At 42.8% G+C, this 19,474-nt stretch overlaps 1 protein-coding gene across 1 annotated transcript in view; it reads left to right on the top strand.

Moving 5' to 3' along the window:
- The first annotated feature begins 5,261 nt into the window (after positions 1 to 5,261).
- The window catches only part of UST (uronyl 2-sulfotransferase), a 439,470-nt gene continuing 425,257 nt past the window's right edge, over positions 5,262 to 19,474 (top strand). The window contains exon 1 of the mRNA XM_085024120.1: positions 5,262 to 5,388. The gene's annotated coding sequence lies outside the window, so the exon portion shown is untranslated. The remainder of the gene's footprint in view (positions 5,389 to 19,474) is intronic.

Below are 19,474 nucleotides of genomic sequence, written 5' to 3'. Positions count from 1 at the left end.
GGATGGGGGAGGTGGTGGGGAGAGGTAGGGACAACTGTTTTTTGTTATAAACCACTTAGTACTATTTAATATTCTTTGCGCCTATAAAAAAGAAGACTAGGAGCTCCTGTCGTGGTACAGGAAATGAATCCGACTAGGAATCATGAGGCTGCGGGTTCGATCCCTGGCCTTGCTCAGTGGGTTAAGGATCTGGTCTTGCTGTGGCTGTGGTGTAGGCCGGCAGCTGTAGCTCTGATTAGACCCCTAGCCTGGGAACCTCCATATGCTGCAGGTGCGGACCTAAAAAAGGACAAAAGACAAAAAAAAAAAAAACAAAAAAAGGCTAATTCAAACAATATGTATAAAATAAATCTCCCATGATCTAGGAACTGGCATTTCTGAATTTCTACATTCATGCTTTAAAATTACAACATTACGGCTGCAAATCCATCTGGAGAGTAAACTGCCACTCTGAGGAATATAAAAATGTTTTTAATCGTACCACATGTAGCTAATTGTGGGAGCTAAAAAGGATTAGACATACACAAGTACATGACTAGGTAAATGAATCCATTAAAGACCAAATATTTTCAACTCTTTCAGAAAGCATTGCTTTAGCGCCTGAGTTGTGGTTTCTTCCCTTTTCTGCCCATTTTGGACCTCTTAGTCCAAAGCCTCAGGACCTCTGCAAAGTCTCCCCTCCAGGATTTTGTCACCTAGTCTCTGCTGCCATTCCTGTCCCCACGTCTGAGGAAATCTTCCCTTTTGCTCAACTCCCGTAGCGCTGGAACCACACTTCATTTATGACTCCGTTTTTCTTTTAGGGCCGCATCACTGACTCTGGATATTGGTCTTCCTTATTGGACCCAGAGATAACCTCGTCCAGTTCTATTTATTTATTTATTTATTTATTTATTTATTTATTTATTTATTTATTCATTGTTTTTTTAGGGCTGCACCTGCAGCAGATGGAAGTCCCCAGGCTAGGGGTTGAATCACAGCAGCAGCTTCCAGCCTACACCACAGCCATAGCAACTCGGGATCTGAGCCGTGTCTGCCACCTATGCTCCAGCTCATGGCAACGCTGGGTCCCCAACCCACTGAGTGAGGATCAAACTCGCATCCTCATGGATACTAGTTGGGTTCATTCCCGTAGAGCCATGACAGGAATGCCCCATTTATGACATGTTCAGCTTCTGCCTTGTATTATTTTTGTCCATGTCTGGAGGACAAGGTCTGTATTTGCATTAGTGCCTTTATCCTCCTCGTATGTTTCTAAAATGACTGGCTTCTGCAACAAGATAGTGTTAACTCAGTGCAAAATTGAAAGGTCTTCTGAGCAGCGTCTTTGCTGCTGTCCCCTAGACTGCTGCGTGTCTCTCCTTTGGGCCCCCCTTCATGAGGTATTTCATACTCACTTTTTTGATTGATGGGTGGTTCTGAATGGCCAATCTCCCTTATTGGGCAATGAAAAGGGTGGCTTTTAAGAGTTAGTACCCAGGAGCTGAGAATTCCTATTCATATTTCTGGGAAGTCAGAAGCCCCCGGGGAACATTTCGTGAACACTCAGGTCAACAGCTGGCTTTCTCCAGTGATAAATTCGGGTCAAACATTGCTCCTTTATCCTCCTGACATGCTGCAGAGATGACGTCCTTGAACAACACGCCAAACACGGGCCTCTGCCTGGGACTGTCACTTTCAGTCAGATTTACCTAAGTTTGATGCAAGTGTACCTGAGGAGAACACACATAGGTAGGGAATAACATATACACACTACCATATATAAAATAGATAATTGACAAAGACCTACTGTGTAACACAGGGAAATCTACTCAATAGCGCTTAATAACCTATATGGGAAAAAGAATGGATATATGTATATCATTTTGCTGTACACCTGAAATCAGTGCTACATTGTAAGTCAACTCTACTCCAATAGAGTTGATTCATTTTGCTGTACACCTGAAATTAATGCTACATTGTAAGTCAACGCCAATAAAATTGAAAAAAACATGCATAGTTACAGTGTCCTTACATGGAAGACAAAACATGTATAAAATGTTAAGACAGAACAAAACTCAAGGAAATGTCTTGCTTGCTCCTCACTGGCCAAAGCTCGCCTTTCCTTTAGAGCCCCTGATGGCCCTCCCTCCCTCCCCTCTGCCTTGTGACATTTTGGGACAGGCTGAGAAGTGCATGCCTTGAGGTCAGCCAGCTAAGGACACACTGCCAGGTGGGGTGTCAGCGACAATTCACTATAATAAAGGGTAAAAAATATTAGAACTTCTATTTGTATTTAATTTTTACATCAAAATAATTAACCATCACTGACATTCTGTATGGACAGTCCTGGACATCATCAGTAGGTCCATATGTCAAGTCACTTGGTGCCCTGAGAACAGTTCTGCAACATGGCGGTTGGGGGAGGGGGTGTGTGGCAATGGTCTTCATTCATTTATTCTCTGAAGAATTTCCAAGGTGTTGGTGCTTCTATGGGAACCCCGGGAATAGTTTTCAAGATCTATCACCAAATTAAACTGAAATGACCCCCGCAGAAGAGACAAGTAAGGACTAATAACGCAAGTGCAATAGACAGCCAAAAAGTGGCAGAATGGACCTGTGGTCTCAGGATGATTTTTCTTTTTTTTTTTTGTCTTTGCCATTTCTAGGGCTGCTTCTGTGGCATATGGAGGTTCCCAGGCTAGGGGTCTAGTCGGAGCTGTAGCCCCCGGCCTACACCAGGGCCACAGCAACACTAGATCCAGGCCGCATCTGCAACCTACACCACAGCTCATGGCAACGCCAGATCCTTAACCCACTGAGCAAGGCCAGGGATCAAACCCGCAACCTCATGGTTCCTAGTTGGATTCATTAACCACTGAGCCACCATGAGAACTCCAGGATGTTTTTTCTATGTTATAATAATAAGGTAAAAAATAACAGTCATCTAATTCTACCTTAAAAAAAGGGTCAGAAAAATTCAAACTTTTCTCAAAAAAAAAAAAAATGCAAAAGAGGGATTTACATCCATTGTCTGTATTAGTGAGCCTTAACCTAAATGTATATGGTGTCTTGGGATATTGGTTATTAGCTATATAAAGTTTCCTGGGAGAGTCAGACTTTTTCATATCAAGCATCTAGAGCATGAAGACGGACCTGTGTAATTGCTATACAGAAGGAAATGATATTTATTTCTAGAGTTCTAAATAGAATGCTAAGGGAACTATTTTTTTAACTTGGATATTACCTATTGATTTTCTGTTATGCTGAAAGAAGGTTTAATGCTCTTATATCCCCCACCCTCACTTCTCTTGCCATCCTCCCAATAGTTATATCTCATTTTTAATTAGGTCAATAAAGGTATCGACATTAGTATGTTTTTGTAAATACTATTCATCGCAAAACCCAAGAAATTGACTATTATCACCTTTTATTCTAACAAAATGTTTTGTTTTCCTGGAGTTATAACTGTTTTGCTTTCTGTATACTGAGACATTTTCCCCCCATCTGATTATTTATATATCAATCATTTTTTAAATGCTCAAGCATATCAGATGCTGTATCATTTTTTTATTGTTGCTTTTTCCTGAAGACCCTTCTCCAACAGCCTCCATCCTCCACATACAATCTGGGCTAGTCACTTTCTAAGCCTTTGGCACTGCATCATCCTGCTTTATCCTAGGCTCATTAGGGGACTAGATGGAAAAGGGATGGGAGGAAGATTGTCAGGGGGCTGGTTTATCACAATAGGGAGTTCGGATTTCATTAAGTTACTGAAAGACCATATGAAATTGAAAGATGAAACCCGTTTGATAGAATCATCACACAGAGCAACCCAAGGTTGAGGAGATCATGTCTTACCCAAAATTCGGCTCTCAGCTGCAGGCTGTCCCTCCTTGGAACCACCATTCCTATATTTAGGGTCTAAAGACAATGACTTGGAATAATGAAACAAACACTGGTCCCAAACCTAATGTTGAGGCACTTACAATGGGAGAAAAACAATCTCTGATAAAAAATTTCAGTGTCACAGAAATTCAGTGTCACAGAAATTCATAGTTTAGGCCAATGCATATCTCTAAATTTCTCCATGCGTTTAACACTTTCCAAAATCCATGTCAGAGCAAGCAATTATTTTACATGTAAACTTGGAAGTTAGAAATAAAGCTGATCTCTCATTATGAAGAGAGATTTTCTAAGACAACTTGAATTTCAAAGTGCAGCAAACACAGGAGAAAATTTATTTTGGTGGCCACATTGCAGCAGGCAAAACCCATGGAGCTACCTCTCTGACTCCCCCATTGTTTGGGACCCTCCCTCACCTGTTTTTGTCCTCTTCTATGCTTTTTCGTTTATATTATTAAAATCATATTATCATAGCTATCTTACTGTCTCGTAGTACTTTGTAATTTTCCAATGCTTTCACAAAAATCCCATTAAGCCTTTTGACAGCCTATGAGGTAGATAAATAGGGTCTATCTATAGTGCTATAATTTCCATTTTTAAAAAATGGCTGAGAGAGGTTTAATGCGTTGCTGAGAATCAGCAGCCTCAACAGCTTGAAGAGGAAAGTTTTCCACCTGTCAACAGTGCTTACCTCTTTTTCCCATGACCACTTGTCTTTCTTTCTCATCTCACTTCCAATTCTTTTTTCCTTCTTTCTCAACATATCTGTATTATTATAACTGAAATATATTGCTTATCATATTTACAAAGTTCGTTTTCTGTTGTTAATGAATAATTCAAATAATGAAGGTAACATAATTATAAAATTGATCTATGTTAATGATAATTTATGTTAATATAATTTAAGTATAAATTAAAATATAATAATTGTATTTTAATACATGATATTTAATAATAATAAAGTTTTAAAAATTAAAGTATAGTTGATTTAAATAATTTTTAAAGTAAAAAAAAATTTAAAGCTCATTCTTTGTACTTGCAGGTGATTCTCAGCCCTCTCCCCCCAGCCTCAATGTCAGCAAACCTGATTCTCACATTCTGAATGTATATAAGAAATGAGGAGGGCTGAACGGAGACATGGTTTAATTTCCCTTCTCAGAAGATTCTTTGATTTACAAAAGGTAGCCTCACAGGATTTGTGTAAACATCAGGCCAAGTGTCTTTAATTCAACCTAATCATCTCCAAGGCAACGGAGGAGATCACGGATTTCCCGGCTGGCTTACCTGCGGGCGGCTGTGGGGCTGACACCGCCCCGCCACACGGGGGAGCTGCCGCGCTTCGGGGGCGCAGGGGACGCTGGGAGCGGCTGTTCAGAGAGGAGCCCGGGAGCCGTGGCCAGCGAAGGAGCGTGGGCTTCTCTGGGTCAGAGGCTGCGTCTTCGAGCTCCGTCGTCTTCGGGAAGAATGAGGACAGCTCTCTTCTGGGAACAGTTGGTCCTAGCGGTAAGCCACCAGTCTTTTGGGGTTCATGTTTATTAAGTTCCGGGGTGCCGTTCCTCCCCGCCCACGGATATCGCGGGGCACCTGGGAGAGCATCCCGAGTGACTCCTGATTTGACAGAGACGGTTCTCTGGAGCCGCCTGTGTCCTGCAGACCTACTCCCGAGTCACGTATGATCCGCCTGGGGTCAGTCTGACCTAGGCACTTGCTTTACTTAATTTGTCGTTTTAGACAAATTGTTTAAAATCCACATCAACCTTTTAGAATGAAAAGAGTCCCAGGAAATCCCAGTTTTCCATTTCTTCTGAAAAAAAAGGTATCCCTGGGAGCCATGGCCCCAAGTTTCTACTGGGCAGCGGTGGGGCCGGACTGGGCCTAGGCCCTTCGTTCCCTGCAGACCCCACTGGCCTGCCCGGCGTCTTAGGGGCTCATGGGTCACACCATTCGCTTAGAGTGAGCAATTCTGGCCCTGAGGTTTGCCCTGAGGGGCCTCCGCCCCTTCGCAGCACAGGCTGAGTGAGCTGGGAAGTCGGTATGTGTTGGGGGGAGATCAACCACTTCTTCCCAATGACTTGCATACCCTTGAGTCGCCACTAACTTTGCCCACTTCCTGGGATGTGGCAGACTCTTATCTTAAAATACATGCAAGTGTTCATCCCCTAGCCCTCTGAATAGCTCATACCACCCGCCTTGTGGTTCCCTGACCTCTCCCCTCAGACTTGATGAGAACGTCAAGTCTAAAGCAGGACCTAAGTCAGCGGGGAACCTGAGGTTCAGAGCAGCGAGTGTTCCCAGGGCAGCCGGCACTGGAGGATGTTGGGGCCAAGAGTATCACTCTCCTTCCGCTGGAGAAACAGCAGATGGGAATGAGGGGCCTGCAGAGCCTGCAGTGTAAAACGGGTCAGAGAGGAATAAAGCACACAGGAAAAATGAAAGTGATGGGAGAGGAAGAGATGAGGCCGAGAGGGAGCGTGGGGAGAGAGGGAGGAGGAGGGGATGGCTTGCACCACTGTTCACCCGGGATACGGGCATCAGCCGTGGATTCTGTGCTTTCTGTCTATGGCAGAAAATGCCATTTGCTGAAGAAATTCTCCACCTTAATCCTCCTAGATATGGATTAAAAAAAAAAAAAAGAAAGGAAGAAACACAGAAATTGGCATTTTCCTCCAAGTAGGTTGAGTGTATATATATACATACATATATATATATATATATATTTTTTTTTTTTTAGGGCTGCACTTGTGACATATGGAAGTTCCCAGGCTAGGGGTCGAATTGGAGCTGCAGCTTCTGGCAACACCAGATTTGAGCTGCGTCTCTGACCTACATCACAGCTTGTGGCAACGCTGGATACTTAACCCACTGAGCAAGGCCGGGGATCAAACACAGATCCTCATGGTTACCAGGTGGGTTCGTGACTGCTGTGCCACAACGGGAAGTCCAGGTTGAGTATATTTTATATCATTTAAAAATGTTTTCCTTTAGGAGTTCCCACTGTGGCGCAGTGGAAACGAATCCAACTAGGAACCATGAGGTTGCAGGTTTGATCCCTGGCCTCGCTCAGTGGGTTGAGCATCGGGCGTTGCCGTGAGCGGTGGTCTAGGTCACAGATGTGGCCCGGACCTGGTGTTGCTGTGGCTGCGGTGTAGGCTGGCAGCTATAGCTCCGATTAGACCCCTAGCCTGGGAACCTCCATATGCCGAGGGTGCAGCCCCAAAAAGAAAGCAAAAAAAGAACAAAAAAAAAGGTTTCCTTTAGAGTAGAAGGTACTGCTAGATGTCCACCTAACTTTCTCGTCTTCCCCTGGGTGGACACAGCACCAGATTGCATTTTCCAGCTTCCCCTGTAGTTAGCTGAGGTCATGTAGCTGGGTTCTAGCCAATGGAATGTGACAGGAATAAAAACATGCCATCTAGTACTGGCTCATAAAATCTCTCACGTTCTTTTCCCTTCCGTGGTGACCCCGAAAGTGTGGATTGGAGAGAGCACAGGTTGGAAAGGAGCCTATCTCCTGAATTAATTTCCTCTGTGTGTAGTGTTTGATAGGTTACATCCCTCCTCCACCTGGAGGGGGAAAAATTCTTTAATTTCTCTGTGCCTCAGTTTTCCTCACCTGCAAATTGGGAATATTGATAGTAAGTATCTGTTACTATTGGAAGTAGAGCTATTGGAAGTATTATATGAGTTAATATTTGTAAATCACCCAGAAGAGTACTCTGCGTCTAGTAAGCACTACATGAAGGTTGTGTAATACATTAAAAGCTGTATAAATATCATTATATTAACTTTTATGGCTATTTTACATGTTTTAACAAATTTCTTTGGATGACAGAATCGCCTTGGCTGATAGGTTTACTCGTTTGTTTTAGAACAGGATAGAATTTACAAGTTGTGGCTTAGGTGTCCCATGGATTAGCCTGGGTTCCAATTTCGGCTTTGCCTCTCAACTCTGAGGCATTAAAACACTACTTAACTTCGCTAAGTCTCAATTTTATCATGAATAGGACCATTAATACCTACTTCAGAGGGTTATTGCAGGGTTCATGAGATAAGGTTTGTAAAAAATTTAGTCAAGTGCCTGGCACTTAGTAAGTGCTCATTGCTTCTAGGCAACAAATGATTGAGAGGTCTGGTTTGAGAAGGTTGTCCAGAACATTTGTCATGAATCCCCGAAGCTTTTCCTTCAACCCCACAAGGAGGTGCTTGAAATGAATTTGATTTTGATTTCCGGACTTTCTTTTTTTCAGCTGCAAAACTCTTTCTTCAAGCCAAATCTTAGACGAGTGTCTAGTCTAACGTGGATGGATGCAGTGGGTAGGGGGTGGAAAGGAGACCCTCTGTCCACCCACAGTCTTTCTCACACACTCCCTCTCTGCATTGTCCCTGAGTCATCTCTGTGGAATCCCAGGGTTCCTCAGCACAGTTTGATCATTTATAGGACTTGAAGTTCTCTAAACTCTTTTCTACCAGCTCTGACATTTTATGACCTCCCCAGAGCTGGCATTTCGCCATGAAATAAAGTGGAGGTTGAAATTATACTGACACAACCTGTTCCCTAGGCCAAGGCCTCTTCGGACCTAGCCAGTTGTTTTCACCGCTGACTCTCATGCTCATCAGTTCAACCCTCTCTCTTTGGGAACAGTCCCTTCCATTCCACCTGCTTCTGTCACATGGAGAGAGGGGGCAGGAAGCTGAGAAGAGGCCACCACCCAGCTGTCTCAGGCCTTATCTAGGGGCCTAGGCTCTAGCATCTAGTGAAGCCACCTGACGGGCAGAGGTTGAGTTTGATAGCAAGTCCCTTGGCCAGTTGCAGAGCATGGATTTAAAATAAGCTAGCTAAAGAAAAATGAGCTCTCTCTATACTTCAGTGCGCTTCTGCAGTGAAGAATTGAATGATCCGTCGAATTTTCTTCTCTAGCCCTGCTTGCTTGTATGGATGTAAACTGCCCAGTCAAAACTCCAGCCAGCCATCCGTGACTGGGGAGGAGCAGCTCTACCTCCTTGCATTCAGAGCAGGTCACTTTACTGCTCAGACCCTCAGGGGGCTTCCACTTCCACTGAGATGAAATTCGAAGACTTTTCCTTGGCCTCAGACCTCATCTCTCACCACTCTCCTCCTGGCCCTTGCATGCACTCCATGTCCATCCCAGCGACAGTATACCATGCTCACCTGGTGGCCTTCTAGGCCAGCTGTGACCCAGTGGATAAGGAGCACAGTGGTGGCAGAGTAACAAATGAGACCGTCAGGCTTTGGTAAAGGCAGGTCAGGTCCTTTAGGTCACACTGTGCACCATGCATTTTGCCTGACCTCTTTCAGTGTTTGTGGTTGGGGACCACATTGGATTCACACGAGGCCAGCCCTTCCATGACATCCAGCATCAAATATGAGACATCGTTGATTTTAGTAGATTTCCCATTTTCCAAATGTCTTCTGTCCCAGATTTCAAACTTGGATATTTGGAACTGCAGACCTATATGGGACCCCACTGTTGTAGAAAATATGGTTTACCAAAATCTGGAAGCTGCTTAGATAATCATATTTGACTCTGTAGTTCCTCCAACATGGGAAGCATCGTCTGCTCTCTGGGCCTTTGCACATGCTCTTCCTGCATCTGGAAGACTTTCCCTCCAGAGAGCCTCATGGTTCCATCCTCTGTAACTCCCTTCTCAGAGAGGCCTTGCCTGACCATCTTATCTACAAAAAGCATCCCCAGTCTCTTTCTAGACCTGCACCCTCCTCTTACCTCATAGCTCTTACCTCTGTCCTGCATAGAATTGGTACACAGATTGCTTGTTGTCTTCCCCGCTCTTTCTCTGGAGAGCAGGGACTTGTCTACTGAGGATGCAGTGAGGATCCTCACTGGGCCCCTGAGGATGAGGGTTCAATCCCTGGCCTCACTCAGTGGGTTAAGGATCTGGTGTGGCTGCAAGCTGCAGTGTAGGTTGCAGATACAGCTTGGACCCACTTGTTGCTGTGGCTGTGGTATAGGCTGGCAGCGCTCTAATTCTACCCCTAGCCCGGGAACTTCCATATGCTGCAGGTGCAGCTGTAAAAAGAAAAAAAAATCTTATTTTAATAAATACTGTGATATAGAAAATGTAACTGACATGGAACTCGTTTCACGGTGTTATTGTTCAGGATGGAGCCAAATTTATTTAGATTTAAAAAACGAGTGATTGGAGAGTTACTGTGAAGATAAGGCAAAAATCATGAAGATGCAATGAGAGTGGCTGACCTTTAGGCTACTCTGATCCTTACTGACATGAGGAATCCTTGACTTGGGGCCAGGAGACCTCAGTTGTGCTATCTCCTCCAGGGCACGGAGTTGCAGAGACAGGGGTTCTCTGCATTCAGCACTGGGCATCTATGAGATCACTCTGCTCTTCTTCCCAGATGACGTGTCTGGTCCTGGCCTGTCTCTGGATTGCTGCCAGTCCCAGATATTTCAGCCTGCATGCTTTCTGATTCCTCAGCACTTCCCAAACACCTGCCATCCCTCGTGCTCTTATTTCTTTCACTTGCTTCTCTCAGGACTGTATGCCCCTGCCAATAGCAACCCTTATTGTCAGTTACCATCTCTTTTAACATGTTAATTTTTTGAAACTTATCAAGGGCGCATCAGAGGAAAAAAATGTTCTTAATTGCAAAAAAAGTAGATGCTCATCGAAGCAATTTGAAGAGTAAAAATAAAGTGTAAACGTTTTTCCTGCTCCCCTGTTACTTTCACTCAAATCTCATTCACCAAGGGCAACTTCTTCCCCAATTTGAAGTAGATTCTTCCAGGATTTGTCTTCTTTTCAAGTATTTGTACATACAAGTAAAAAAATAAAATGAAGCATTTTATGTTTACTATTCAAGAAATTTCTTTTTGCATTCATCAATAAATCCTTCCATGTTCCAAGCCTACTTCATCTTTTTAAACAGCTGCATAGAATTTTATCATGTGCTCTTTTTTTTGGAAAATAATTTCTAAAGGCCATCGAACCACCTTCCATCTGACTACATCAAGTCCAAGTCCTGAGTTAGGCCCTAATGCCCTGAAACATCCATCGTATATAATGATTAACTTCTTTTCTTTTATTTATTTATTGATTTTTTTTTTTTTTTTTTTTTGTCTTTTTGCCTTTTCTAAGGCCGCTCCCTGGGCATATGGCGGTTCCCAGGCTAGGGGTCTAATCGGAGCTGTAGCTGCCGGCCTATACCAGAGCCACAGCAATGTGGGATCCGAGCTGAGCCTGCAACCTACACCTCAGCTCACGGCAATGCTGGATCCTTAACCCTCTGAGCGAGGCCAGGGATTGAACCCGCAACTTCATGGTTCCTAGTCAGATTCGTTAACCGCTGCGCCACAACAGGAACTCCATGATTAACTTCTTTTCTAAGTCTCGAGGATGGTACAGGTATGTAACAGCCTTGGAAGAATTGAGAAAATAGTCACTCCAATAATTTTTTGTGGTTCGAATGAGAAACCTTTCTTGAGAAAGACTAGATCACAGACACAACTTTGGCTGTTCACTTCTTTCTTGCCTGAGGATACTCTCAGATGTCTCAGTTCCCTCTATTCTAATAAGGCATCAGTCTGTGACTTTTTAACCTCCTCCATAAAGTCTTCCTGAATTAATAGATAAGATCAGTGTCTCTCTGAATAGACACAGTTATCACATACGTACATACTATAGGGGAGGGAAAAACTCTCTCTCTACCCTCTTAGATTCTGTGACTGGGGCTCTGGAAGTCAAATGGACAAAAGTCATACTAAAAAGGGAAAAACAGTTTATAAACTTGCTCAGTGATATGTAATTCAAAGGGGTGGTTACAACTTGGGGCTTATTAGCTCTTTCAGAAGGAATAGTAAGTTGAGGGGGGAAGTGACAAGATAAAGAAAAAGGGATTCAGGCTCTCTGAAGTGGCCAGGTGTAGGCAGGTAGATATATGGGGGAAACCAATGGAAGACAAGGGCTGTTTTAATAAGATTTGTTATGTTCATTACATCTCTGGCCTAAGAGTCTCTGGTGATGAAGAGTCATCCTGCCCTTCCGGTACAGGGAGGACACCTTTCGCACATGAAATTTTACATCCTGCTTTTGGGTGGAAGGAGGAGGTCAGAGCCTCTCCTGCACCTGCTGTTTCTCAAGTATCTTCAGCTCAAAATAATCTCTATGCCAAAGTGCTATATTTTAAGAGGGCGTATTATGATTCCCTACAATGCATACAAGGCAGACTAAATGGCAACCATTGCTACCTCCAACAAGAGTTCTTACTATTAATAAATTCAGCTAATGCTTATTAACCCGTGTGCGTGCCAAAGACTTTGCTAAGCATGTTGCAGAATCTATTTCATTTAATTCTTTTAACAATGCAGTGTGCCTCAAAAAGGTAAAGTTAACCTCTCGACAATCACACAACTACTAAGTGGGAATAGGCCAGGAATCTAACTCAACTCTATGTGACTACAGATTCCTTCTGGTTCTCCACAGCCTCAGCATGACTATTGCGCTAAATTCAGCCAGTAGTTGGAGTGCAGTTATCTTTAGTATTTTTGAACTTTGCAGTGCCAAGTACCCCCTAAGACTAAAAGATTCCTGTTATTCATCTTAACTTGTTAGTCCTCAGAGGTGAGGAAGATCTTTGCACACAATGGACACTTAAATCCATTTGAATGATGACTCTGCTGCCTTTATAACTCTGACAGCAGTTTGGAGTGGAGTCCAACACTCTGGGCCGCTCGATAAATCCTTGTCAGAGTGATTGCTGATGGCTTGTTTTCTTTCCTTTGCTGGAGTATTTATAGAAGAACTTTCAGCAAGCTCCAAAATGTAACACTCTCCAGAGATACTTTTTGAACCTTGAAACTATGTCCTGTAAAGAGAAAAAAAGTGCTAAGATTTTGGATAAGGCTCAAATATTGATTTGTAAGTACCCCTCGGAGAATTCAGCTATGCTTTCTTGAATATTGTATTATTCCTATCCAGTTCTACCACTATTTAAAACAAACTAGTAACATATTTAAATAAATTATAACTAAAGTTTAAAGTTATTTTAGTAATTTTATTGCCAAAGACAAGTTGTTGAATTACTTCAAACTCTTCTCAGAATCCGAGAGTCAAGCAAAATTTACAAACGGCCTAGTCCAATACTATTATTTTTCAAAATAAGAGTTATAGAGAAGAACGTGAATTTGCCTGAGGTCACAAAGCTAGTCTTTTGTCTCAGTTATAAGTGAACAAATCAAACTTGATATCTATAATGGATTCTTTTGGATGTGTTGCCCATTTCCTGAATTTATTACTTTTTTGTGGTATCTTCGGTCCCTGGCATAATACAAACACAGTATACAAGTGCTCAAGAAGTGTCTACCGAGTTGGCCTGTTTCAAAAATATGATATGTTTATAGACATAATAGTTTTTTTCTTTTTTTTTTAGGGCCACACCTGAGGCATATGGCAGTTCCCAGGCTAGGGTTCGAATTGGAGCTGCAGCCAGCCACAGTGGTGTGGAATCCAAGCCACATCTGTGACCTATGCCGCAGCTTGCGGCGATGCTGAATCCTTAACCCACTGAGGAAGGCCAGGGATGGAACCTGCATCCTCATGGTTTAGTAGGCTTCTTAACCTGCTGAGCCACAGTGGGAGCTCCCTGATCTAAATATTTTTAAAAATAGAAATGCATGCATACTGTAAAAGAAAAAGTATGGAGCCAAACAGCCAAGGAAGACTTTGTTGCCATAGGGGATAGAGATTGAACTCAACTCTTTTGAGACAAAAGGTGTTTCTAAAATTTTTAAACACTAAGGTGAGCTACTGAGCAAGTTGTAGAGGATGGATGCTAGTGGGGAGGCTGGTCATCTGTGTCTGCTGTTAGGCTCCGATCTGCCCACAAAGACTGGGAAACGGGGGACACTGTTGTTGCTGAAACTCACCCTCTGTCTGCCAGTGCCAAATTGAAACTCAGAGACAGAGTTTTGGGTAGAGGAGAAAAAGATAGCTTTACTGCTTTGCCAGGCAAAGGGGGGCTTACAGCAGGCTAACATCTTAAAGACTGTGCCCCCTCAATGGAAAGAATTGCGAGGAGGAATTCTGGAGTGAAAAGGAGCAAAACAGGTTTTCAAATAGGAATCAAGATTGGGGCCGACATGCATTCTTCTTTCTTTGGGAGACTCTTAGTCTTTAGAGCCGACATCAGGAGATCTCTGCATGATCATGGTGGTGGTCTTCTGGGTTATTGCCTAGAATAACAGTGCTTGCAAAAAGGGTATACTGATCAGAGATGAGAACAAACTAGGAAAGTTCCCGAAAAGCATCATGTGCTAATAATTTTTGACCCACAGGCAGTTGTGCCTAATTAAGCAGGGTGCCTAATCTTTGGCTTACGTGTGATTGTGTTTAGGGTGCAATTAAGCCAGGGAGAAGGACAAGGAAGCACTCTAAGCCATTCATTTTTTTTTTTTTTTTTTGGTCTTTTTGCCATTTCTTGGGCTGCTCTCACAGCATATGGAGGTTCCCAGGCTAGAGGTCGAATCGGAGCTGTAGCCGCCGGCCTACACCAGAGCCACAGCAACACAGGATCCAGGCCACATCTGCAACCTACACCACAGTTCACGGCAACGCCGGATCCTTAACCCACTCAGCAAAGCTGCAATCTCATGATTCCTAGTTGGATTCGTTAGTCTCCACCACGATGGTAGCTCCCTAAGCCGTTCATTTTTGAGGTATTCATTTCTAAAAAAAGCATAAGGAATATAACTTTCCTCTTAGGTGTATAAAATGCCTATATTAGTATGCGTATCCTTTTCGAGGCAACCGGGATCTTGCCCCAAGGCTGTACTGTTGTTTTTTGACCCTTCCTCCCTTGTCTTCAACTCCCCTTCCTGCCCTGATCAGCACCTGTCTGAACCTGCCCCTAGGAACTCAGGGAAAGCTTTGGTGGCTGAAGAGGCCCATTTTCTAAGAACAAGAAGTGGGGGACACAGGCTTCTGTGCCCAGGAGCCCCACAGGGCTGACCATCCACGATGATTACATTTCAAAGGAATGGCTCCCAGTTCCCAGTGAAAAGTGTTCCTAGGTGTGGCAGAAGGTTAGGGGAAGATTTATATTTCAGAAGGAGAAGAAGAATTTATGATGACAAGTTTTCTAAAGTAAATGCACTGAGCAAAGGGAGGCCAAGGGTCAGGGGTCAGGAAGAAGCCTATAAAGTTTAGTCCAGCGGAGGGGACAGAGGGTGTCTTGGTCAGCACCTCCTGGTAAAGAAGGAAGTTTAAACCCATCTGTTTACTTTTGCTCTCTCCCAAAATCCTAATAAAATGCTAACAAAAATGTTTTTGTTGAGTCATAAAACCACAGGGATAAAGACAATAGGAGTAGAGATAAGAATAAAGAATTTTGGAAACTGGAAAGCAGGTAAAAGACCAGAAACTGACTCTTGGTAGATTGAGTAATTGCTCCCCCCCACAAATGTTTCTAAATTGTCAATGCCAGGAATGTCTGGATGTGAAGATAGAGCTAAAAACAGGGTGATTGTTTGAATAGCAGAAATGAAAACTCAGTGAAATGGTTGGAATAGTAGTTTGGGGACATCTAATGGAACATGGAACAAAAAAAACCAAGAGATGAAAAAAGAGAGAAAATGTAAGAAAATTAAAGACCTACTCCCTGAAATCAAATATCCAAAAAGGAAATTCTAGAAATAAAGAATATAGAGGGAAAGAATTAAACAATCAAATAATGCAAGATAATTTTCCAGCACCATCAAAGGCATCCATCAAAAGGCATCCATGCTAAGATGCATCATTGTGAAATTTTAGGATGTCAGGGGCAACAAGAGATCCCATACATTTCCGGAGAGGAACAAATGAGGTTGCATGTAAAGAATGAGGAATCAGAATGACAGCAGCATTTGAAAGTGAAAAGGCAATGGAGCCTTTAAATTCCAATGGAGATAAAATTTTTGATGAAAAGTATTCTCCAACAGAGAATTTCAACCTTTCCAAGCTATCACTTACGTGTGAGGTCAGACTAAAGAGCTTTTTGGGTGATCGAAGTCCCCCATATTTTACCTCCCGGGCCATTTTTCTTAGGTTAATGTGTGTCACTGAAATAGAGAAATGAACTGAGAGGGAAGAGAATGGAAAGTAGGAATGAAGAGATCCAACATAGGAAAGAGAAAAAAGGAATATCTAGAGGACAGGGAACATTAATTCCAAGATCACAAGTGTGCCCAGCCTAGATGGCAAGTTTAGACTACAAATATTCTATGCTCTCACTTCTGTGTGGAATATAAAAAAGCCAAACTTGTGAAAACAGAGTAGAGTGGTGGTTACCAGGGGCTGGTGGTGGGGGTGCAGTGGAGATGTGAGAATATAAACTCTGAACTAGTAGATAAATAAATCCTGGAGATCTAGTCCACAGTAGAGTGCTTTCAGTCAACAGTCTGTATTATAAACTTCAGAGTTGCTAAGAGACTAAATTTTAATTGTTCTCACCCCAAAAAAGGAAATAATTATGTGATGATAGAGGGGTTAGCTAATGCTAAGGTGGTAATCATATCGCAATATACAAATATATCAAATCAACATGCATATGCCTTAAACTTCCCCAATGTTATGTGACAATTCTAACACAGTTAAAATACATCCATCCATACATGCAAACATACATCCATACACATACATACATAATTTTAAAAAGATGTAATGGAGTTCCTGTCATGGCTCAGTGGTTAATGAACCCGACTAGCATCCCTGAGGATGCGGGTTCAATCCCTGGCCTCCGTGGGTTAAGGATCCGGTGTTGCCGTGAGCTGTGGTGTAGGTTGCAGACGCGGCTCGGATCCCTTGTTGCCGTGGCTGTGGTGTAGGCCAGCATCTCTAGCTCTGATTGGACCCCTAGCCTGGGAATCTCCATATGCTGTGGGGGTGGCCCTAAAAAGACAAAAGACAGAAAAAACAAACAAAAAGAAAAAGTAAAGATTCCCAGTTTTCATTATAAAGAGGAAAGTGATAGTGTACCTAAGAAGCGATTTAGCTATATGATGATGGTTTGGAGCTTAAGTTAAGGATAAGGTCATAAAAACCTGAGAAATTGAATATCCAAACGGACAATGGGCAGGCCGTGTGTAACATGGAATTCTGCCCCACAGACTGCAGCATTCAGCCCAGAAAACCCGCCCACTAGCTCTAGTAGCCCAAGCACTGGCCCAGGAAGCCTGGCTGCTATCTGTAAAGAAAGACTTGCAGGAAGTGAGACCACCATCTCTAACAACTGGTCCATGGAGCCACATAATGATCCCTGTTAACAGTCAGCCCCAAACAGCCAGGATTTGATGAATGACTGACAGCTTCCCTAATTTTTGTTTCTGCTTCCAATTTAGGACCAACGAGAGAAAGCCGAATAGGTACCTATGTACTGCCAACCCATGACCTGGATGCCCTGCTTCTAGTTATAACGTCCACCTACAGCTTCCCCAGGCCAAGAGCCTCTGCTCGGGGCAACCCGGAGCCTTCCCTTTGTTCCCCTGTGAAGCTTTCCTACTTTACCGCCTGCCTTTTTTACTTTCGCTGAAAAGCAGGTGATGGTGTCTGACTCCTTTGGAATAGCGCCCTCTGAATAGCCTTTACTTGTTCACTTTTGGCTGGTCTTAGTTTATTTCCCAAAACCCAAGCCCTCACCGCTACCACCAGCACAAAAAGCCATTTTTAAATGCAATGACTTAAAAATTGTAATAGCAGTGATCATTTACCATGAGACTTAGCTGTGAGTAGGAATTTCATAATCATCCTTTTTTTTTTTTTGCTTTTTTAGGGCCACACCCTCGGCATGTGGAGATTCCTAGGCTAGGGGTTGAATCGGAGCTACAGCCACCAGCCTACACCACAGCCACAACAATGAAGGATTCAAACCATGTGTGTGACCTACACCACAGCTCATGGCAACACCAGATCCTTAACTCACCGAGTGAGGCCAGGGACTGAACCCGCAACCTCATGATTCCTAGTTGGATTTGTTTCTGTTGCGCCATGATGGAAACTCCATAATCATAAATTTTAATTTACATTTATAATTATGTTTGATTTACATTAATCCGTAAATTTTAATGTAAATATGAACTATTAACCTATGTTTTTATTTGCTTTCATTGGTAGAGTTAAAAAGCTTACCTAGTCCATTGCACTGAAGGAGATAAAATTTTTTAGAAGAACACTATGTTATTGTGATATAATTTGTATACAATTAAATACATTTTTTAAAGTGTATATTTAATGAGTGTTGACAGATGTACTCACCCATGTGACCACAACTACAGGAACATTTCAGCATCCCCAAAAGTTCACTCGTGCCGGGTCTTAGACCCCCAGCACATACACCCAGCCCTGGGCAACCGCTGATCTGCTTTCTGTCCTGTAGATGAGATTTCCTTCTGAAAGAATTGCACAGAACCAAGCAGTACCACTGTCTTACTGTTTTGCATCCTCACCAGGGAGCATCAGTCTTTCCCATCAGCTCCAGTCAGTCTGGGCAGACTTTCACATTCCAATACATCTAGTGAGTGCCTGGAGTCTCTCCGGGTGGTGTGGTTCTCTTTGGTTTTAGGAACTTAGCATATGCTTTTGTTTTCAGTGATTTCCCTCCCACATAGACTTCTGGCTATTTTGCTTTCTGGAACAGCTGAGAAAGGCCAGGTATCAACAGACAGGACATTTCAGGGTATTAATTCCAAGAGACTTAAGGTATTGTGGTTGGGGTTAAATGGGGACCTACTTTAATAGGAGCGCTGAACTTGTTCAAATATAAGATGAGAAGTAATCAAAGCATAATTTCCATGATACAGATCCTGTGAATCTTAATGGGCCTGCACGCTCCCTATTCTGAACATGTTATTCCATATCCTAACTATTCTATTATCTTCTTCCTTCCATGAAAGTCAGATTATTTTGATGTGATTTATGAATGGTAACATTCACCCTTTTTAAGTGTGTTGCAGTTCAGTAAGTTTTGACAAATGTATGCAGTCCTCTAGCCACTGCCACAATCAACTAATACTTCTGTCATCTCCCATATTCTCTTGTGCTTCTGTACTTAACCCCCTACTCCATCTCTAGCCGTTGGAGCCATGGATCTGATGTGCTTCTCCCACATGTCCCATACTTGGAAGCATGCAGTGTGTAGCCCTTTCAAACTGGTTTCTTTTGCCTAGTGATATGCTTTTGAGATTCATCCACATCAGGTATATAAGTAGTTTGTTTTTTATTGCTGAGCAGTATTCCAGTGTATGAACCACAATTGTTTATCAGTTTGTCTGTTGATGGACATATGAATAACGTATGGTTTTGGAAACTATGAATAAAGTAGTTATGAATAGTTGCATACGTGTTTTTCTGTAATATATACTTTCTTATTTCTCTTGGATAAATACCTAGAATGGGACTCTTCATTCAAATCGTTTGTCTAAATTTCTAAAAAAAATGCCAAACCAGGAGTTCCCGTCGTGGCGCAGTGGTTAACGAATCCGACTAAGAACCATGAGGTTGCGGGTTCGGTCCCTGCCCTTGCTCAGTGGGTTAACGATCCGGCGTTGCCGTGAGCTGTGGTGTA

This window comes from Sus scrofa, chromosome 1 (genome assembly GCF_054392235.1).
Source record: "Sus scrofa isolate SSC_HxYL_T2T_F1_AM1 chromosome 1, Sscrofa_HxYL_maternal_Yorkshire_Landrace_v2.0, whole genome shotgun sequence".
In the NCBI taxonomy this organism is placed as follows: Eukaryota; Metazoa; Chordata; class Mammalia; order Artiodactyla; family Suidae; genus Sus; species Sus scrofa.
The sequence above is the reverse complement of the archived record's forward strand: the minus strand, read 5'-3'. Positions and strand labels throughout refer to the sequence as shown.